Source organism: Delphinus delphis, chromosome 4, assembly GCF_949987515.2.
Source record: "Delphinus delphis chromosome 4, mDelDel1.2, whole genome shotgun sequence".
NCBI lineage: Eukaryota > Metazoa > Chordata > Mammalia > Artiodactyla > Delphinidae > Delphinus > Delphinus delphis.
The window spans coordinates 83,169,053-83,175,631 of record NC_082686.1 but is presented as its reverse complement, the minus strand read 5'-3'; the positions used below and the strand labels follow the sequence as shown (position 1 = coordinate 83,175,631).

General features: G+C 47.7%; 1 pseudogene; it reads left to right on the top strand.

Annotated features, from left to right (window-relative positions):
* Window positions 1-212: 212 nt before the first annotated feature.
* On the top strand, window positions 213-5,109 carry LOC132424424 (5-hydroxytryptamine receptor 3C-like; annotated as a pseudogene).
* The last annotated feature ends 1,470 nt before the right edge of the window (window positions 5,110-6,579 follow it).

Below are 6,579 nucleotides of genomic sequence, written 5' to 3'. Positions count from 1 at the left end.
GATTACTTTTGGAGACCAGGTTCAGGTCTAGTTAGGGCATGGGGTGGGGTAGTCCTCCATGATATTCTGTTGTCACTGGGGGTGCTCATTAGAGAGATGGCTAACGCTACCTGACACCTGAATTATTCAAAGCTAAGGCTTGAGGTGTGGCCTATGGTCTTTTAAGGTCAACATTATCACTAAATCCCCAGAGAAGAGCCAAGCAGAGGAAGATGGAAAGAGGTTGGCTCCACGGGGAAGGATTCCCCCTCTGCCTCATTCTCTACCTGCTGCTTCAAGGTAAGATGGGACAAGAGTAAGAGAACAGCATCCACATAACTTCTGGGAAACAGAGAAACCAGGCTAATTTTTATCTCTAGACAGTCAATGACTGGGTGTTCATTTTGGTAAAAATGGAAACTCATGACACTGACAGCTTTGTAGCTCTTTCTAGGGTCCTAAACAGTTAGTTGACGCCTCTCTTAATCTATTTCTCCACTCCCCATACATCTATGGGCCTCTTCCCTTTCCCCATGTCATTCTCTTTCCAGACATATAATCTACCCCACGGTTTCTGGGTATCGACTGACATTGAGAAGAAGAAAATTCTTTCTCAGTTCCCTTAAGCAAATGAAAAGAAAGATGCCAAGAGGAAGGAGGTAGAAGAGAAGATCTGTTGTGAAAGAGGGAAACTTTTTCAGCACAATTTTCCCAGTCTAGAGTAATTTCTTGTTCATTATTGAGAATAAGCAATGAGGGATAGGACAACATCAGAGACAGATAAGAACAGACTCGACCAGAAGATGTTACCACATACATTCTCTGTTTCTGCCCCACAAAGTATGACAAGAAAAGGTTTGGGTATAAGATGGGTATCAAGGAACTCTTTTTAAGATAGTCTCAGTGGTGATGAGTCCTGAGTTTTAGAAGAGAACAATTACAGCACAAGGCAAGGACACAATATATACCATTAAACTGAAAACTGAGTTCCTTCTTTAAGGAGTTCCTTCCTTAAGGTCCCACAGATTGCTCACTACCTACCTGATTATTTCTCTCATCATTAATTCATGACCATCTATGCCCTGTTCATATAGTGAGGAGGAGAACTGTGATTGCAAAATCTGTCACTGACATTCGCCCAAATGGCTCAAGGACAAAGGTTTGTGGTGAGATTGTTAAGAACACAACAGGACACTGAAAAGTGGTGGTCAGGACTGAATTTGCATACACATTTAGACAAGTTTTGTGTAGACAGAGAGACAATGGAATTGAGGATGGAGCGCTGACTCGGCTCACCTCATCAACTTCCACCATTTGCCTACCAGCCCAGCCCAAGCTCCCTGGTCCAGGAAGGAGGAGTCCAGACATTTCTCCCATGACCCCTGTTGTCTCTCTGTGCAGAAACACTTCCCAGACCCCAGTGCTGGCACTCCTTTCACAGTCTCTGCTCTCTACAGGAAGAGGAGACAATTTCACCATCACTTGCTCAGGATTCGACCAGCATGGGGTGGATCCCGCTGCCTTCCAAGCAGTGTTTGACAGAAAGGCCTTCCGTCCAGTCACCAACTTCAGCATCCCCACTCATGTCCACATCTCCTTCACCCTGTCTGCCATCCTGGAAGTAGTAAGTCCTGACCCAACTCTGTAATGGTCTAGTGGTGAGCAGTGGGTTCCCTGACTGGATTTTGTAAAATTAAAAGCTCATTCTATGGGGTAGGGAGGAATGACAGGGAATGCTACAATGACATCACTGCAGGCAAAAGCTCTCCCTTTTTGGGAATACGCCACAAGAAACATGATCCCAATGGACTCTCATACTGGTGCTTTCACTTGCATTTCTCATGTACCCTGGATTATATGACCTACCATTTTTAGTGGCTTATGGAAATTTTTGTAATTGCCACACAGAACAGCCTTGGAAATGAGTAAAAGGTGGGTGGTGGCACTGGACCTGACTTCATAAAATTAATGATCCTGGATGAAAATTGTTTTTCCAGGATACACATCTTTAACTGATGACATCATTCCTGTGGCTAAATGTCATAAGATAGACTCCGTTTCCCCTTTGTTATGACACCTCTCTTTTTCCACTCCAAGGTCCAACTTCACAGATTAAAATGGATAAAGCTGAGAATACCCACAAATTAGACAAATTCATACAGAACCAGCCAATCATGAAAACATAAAACGTCCTGATTATTCTGCCACTTTAAGGAGGGCAGAGATGGGGCTCAGGGAGCAAGTGGCATAAACCAAGGTCATGGAAACCAATATTTAAGTGGCTCCAACACAGGGAACCCAAAGCCAAGCTCAAGGTCTCCCTTGAGACCACTGAGGGGGAAGTGGAAGCAAGTAAAACTTAGTGACACTGTGACAGCTGTCACCAGAGAGAGGGTGGGAGAGTAAAGAAATGAGTAAAAAAACGAATGCAAAGTGCAAGAGACAGAGGAAGACTAAGACCAGTTTTCACCCCGTTTGTCCCACACCACGGTTTCCTCTAGATCTGGTACAATCCATTCCTTAGGTGGAACCCAGTGGAATGTGGGGGCATCAGGAAGCTGAGCGTGGCAACTGAGAACCTGTGGCTTGCAGATATCTTTATCGAGGAGTTGTGAGTATCGGGGCTGAAAAAAGCCAGAAGGAGACCATATCTCCAGGGAAGAGCATGAGTAACCAATAGGGGCCACACAAAGACTCACCTTAGAAAGGAGCAGTGCCTGAAACCCCCAAAACATGGCAATAGGTGGAAGGGGGAGGTCAGATGAGTGGGGCTGGAGCACAGGAATGGGTGACCTGAGAGAGGAAGAAGGCCAAGTCTGATGGGGAACCCACAGCACTCACCTCCCTGTCCTTCTCACACACAGCCTGGATATGGATCAGACCCCTCCAGGTCTCATGGCTTATGTCAACAGTGATGATCACATCAAATACAGTAAACCAACGCAGGTGACCAGCATCTGCAACCTGGACATCTACTTCCCCTTTGATGAACAGAACTGCACCCTCACCTCCAGCTCTTTCATCTACACAGGTGAGTGAGGCTCACATGTTGAGAGCTAGAGAAAGGGTTTGGGAAGAAGAGGATAGGAAGCTGGGAACAGTGAGGGAATCTCACCGAAAGGGGTGTGAAAGCTAAGTGGTAAGGAATCCAACAGTCTGGGCAAAGGGGTTAGGAGTGCTGGGGGAAGCTGAGTTGCCTGGATCTCCTTTGTAGTGCAGAACATGGTGTTGGGCATGGAGGAGGACGTGCAGGAGATTTTGAAAACATCACAGAACGTCGTTTGGAGCAAGGGGGAACGGGTACTTCAGGCTATCCACCAAAGAATGATGAAGATGCCTGTGGGCACCAATGAGTATGACCAAATCATCTATGTGAGCTCAGGGGCCCTGGATGAGATCTTCTCCTTAGATACATAGCTTATGTCCTCCACCAGGATGTAAGCTCTCCCACGAGAAAATAAGCTCCCGAGGGACAGAAATTGTTATCACTTTTTTCACTGATAAATCTCCAGTACCTAAAACAGTACCTGGCACTCAGTAAATATTGATTGAATGGATCCTCCCCGAGGAAGAAACAAAGCTCCCATGGCAGTGATTTATAGTGAGCATGACCCTCCGCCCCCTGCCAGGGCTATCAGAACTTTTTGGAGGGCAGGAATTTTTATATTTATTTTTTAAAAGAGGTGGTGGAAAAGTTATGCAACACTGTCTTAGGGATATTATGATTCCAAATCCTGGTGACTCCCAAATGTCTGCTCTGTCTTGTTTTCCCTCCCCCTGGTTTTAAATGTCCACCAGCAAAGTCACTAGAGATTAGACCTTGATGAGGAAAGCAAGCAGAAATACAATGCACGCAATACCTGAGAATCTGGTCCCTCAATTCTGCTAAGAGCACATTGGTAGTAATAAAAATTTAGGTGGAGAAAGTTGAACTTTGGGCCAAGAAGGAATGAGATACATTTCAACGGTAAGCAGCATGGTAGAATCAAGCCATGGAAAGGCAGTGTAGTGATTCTGATGGCTTTGCTGGAGAGGCAGGAATGAGAAAGGGACTTGAGGTGATGTTTCCTTACTAGAAAGTAAGGAGCAAATCTCAACTCTTGCTTCTAACTGGCTTGGCAGCCTCCCAGGCTTCTCCTCAGTTGCCTCCCTCTCCCCTCCCTACCAGGTGGCCATCAGGCGCAGGCCCAGCCTCTACGTCATAAGCCTCCTGGTGCCCAGGAGTTTTCTGATAGCCATCGACGCCCTCAGCTTCTACCTGCCGGCAGAAAGTGAGAACCGCGCCCCATTCAAGATGACACTCCTGCTGGGCTACAACGTCTTCCTGCTCATGACGTTGAATGACTTACTCCCTGCCAGTGGCACCCCACACCCCCCCATCAGTATGGTCCCTCCCACTTTCCGGGGAAGCAAAGGCAGCAGGGGACATGCTGGGAGGCAGGTAGCAGGAGAACCGCTGCCTCTCCACTTAAGGAGGGAATGGATTCTGAGGAAAGATTGGATTTTGGGGAAAAAAATTGTAGTGAGGAATCTGCCCAGATTTATTTATAGTTTGCTTTGCCTTCAGGTGTCTATTTTGCTCTGTGTCTGTCACTGATGGTGGTCCGCCTGATGGAGACCATCTTCATCACCTACCTGCTGCATCTGGCCACCACCCAGGCCTCGCTGGCTCCGTTCCCTGCTTCTACACTGCACCAGCACAAGGAAACGTGCCCCGCTGCACCCCAGAAGGGAACACGGGCCTGGGCCTCAGCCCTGCCCACCTGCCTGGTGAGGGAAATCAGCACTGCCCACGCGTCCTTTCCCATCACCTCCCCTTCTCTGCTCCCGCCTCCTTCCTGCCCCCACAGCCCCCCAGCTGACCTTGGCAGCCCACAGCTGAGTCTCTGTCTCTCCCTAGGTGTGAAGGAGCCCGTGGAGTTGGTGGGGAAGGCGCCAGGTCCCAGGGAAGCAGAGCTAAATGGGTGCCCTGGGTCAGTGAGGGCCCAGCAGGAGGACGAGGCTCAGAAGCAGCACTCAGTCAGCCTGTGGATGCAGTTCAGCCACATGATGGACACCCTGCTCTTCAGCCTCTACCTGCTCTTCCTGGCCCCCTCCATCGTCACGGTCATCATCCTCTGGAACACCTAGGCAGATGCCCACCTGCAAGCTCCAGGCAAGAGCTTCTCTTGCCTCCAGGAACCAGCCGGGCTCTCATTCCTGTCCATATCCCACCTTACAGCCCTGGCAACCACCTTGTTTTCAACCCAGCCCTTCTGTTCAGTTTCAGACCAGACCTGAATGGTCTCCTAAGCTCTCCTGAGTCAGGTCCTTGCTCCTGCACTCCATCAGCTCCCCTCAGCCCTCCCCCGAATCCTGCCTGCCTGGTTCCTCAGGAATCAGGTTCTTGGAATACTTCCTTGATCAAATCTCCTCCAATAAACCCCTTTGCAGAAAGCACTGGCTCTTCTCTGCAGTATATTATAGTTTCAAAACCCTTGAGGTTGAGAGTCTTCTTGCAGAAACTTCTCATTACCAAAGTAAGAAGGATTTTCTTGTTTGTTGTTTGTTTGTTTTTTAAGTCTATTAGGCAACATGTGAAAGTGAGGAGAGGGGAGAGAAGAGGCCAAACTCTATTACAAGGAATTATAATGAAATAGGGATTAACCTCCTAAATCCAGTTATCCCGGATTTAAGCTTCAGAAATTAATAATGTGCCAGAACCAGGCATCTCTTGTTTAAAGAGTGAAGCCTTTTGTCACAGCCTGACATATGACTCATTCATCATTAAACACTTAGAGTGTTAACATAATCCCGAATTCTGCTAACTGTCTGTGTTGCAATTAGAGTTGATCCGTCCCTAATCATGCTAAGAAAAGAACACTGGGTCAAGGAGAGCACGTTTGAAAATGGCATCTGCTTTACTTGGGAGTAACACAAATGCCTCCATATGAACTGGAAAATCCCCCTTCCTGGCACTTGCCTTATCATTTTGAAAGTCTTTGTCTCTTGGCCCATTATTTCCAATAGCTTCTTGGGGGAAGTGGAGACCCCACTGTATCACTGTACACCAGAGCTGTGGCATGATTTGCTGGACACCAGGTTCAGAAAAGCACAGATTCGAGAGCAACTTAATTACAACTTGAACACAATCTTTCATTTTTAGCAACCATTTATTTTCCTTTCTTTAGTTTATTCTACTACTGTCTATCTGAAGCCTAAATTTCCCAAGTTATAACAGGCTAGGAGTAAAAAGAAAGTCATAGTATTGTTCACTAAAGTATATTTCCTTGGTTCCTCCTCTCCACTGCTCTTCCTCAAACTCCTTTGGCTTCCTCTGGTCACAAAGGGCAGCAAGGCTGCCAATGTCCACTAGAAGTGCTGCTGCTGGTGGTGTGGGCCTGAGGTCCCATCCCAATGTTCGCGGCAGGAGCTTCTGCCCTCTCAGAGCCCAGGCCGCTGGAAGGCTGAACCCACAGTGCAGATGTTCCCACTGGATGCTGAGTCACCAGGACCAGCTGGAACTTGCTCTTTCCTTGCAGTCCCCTTCTGCTGGGACTCAGGCAGAAGTCCATGGGAATCTGGGCATACTGAGGCAGAAATACACTGCTATACTCTGAA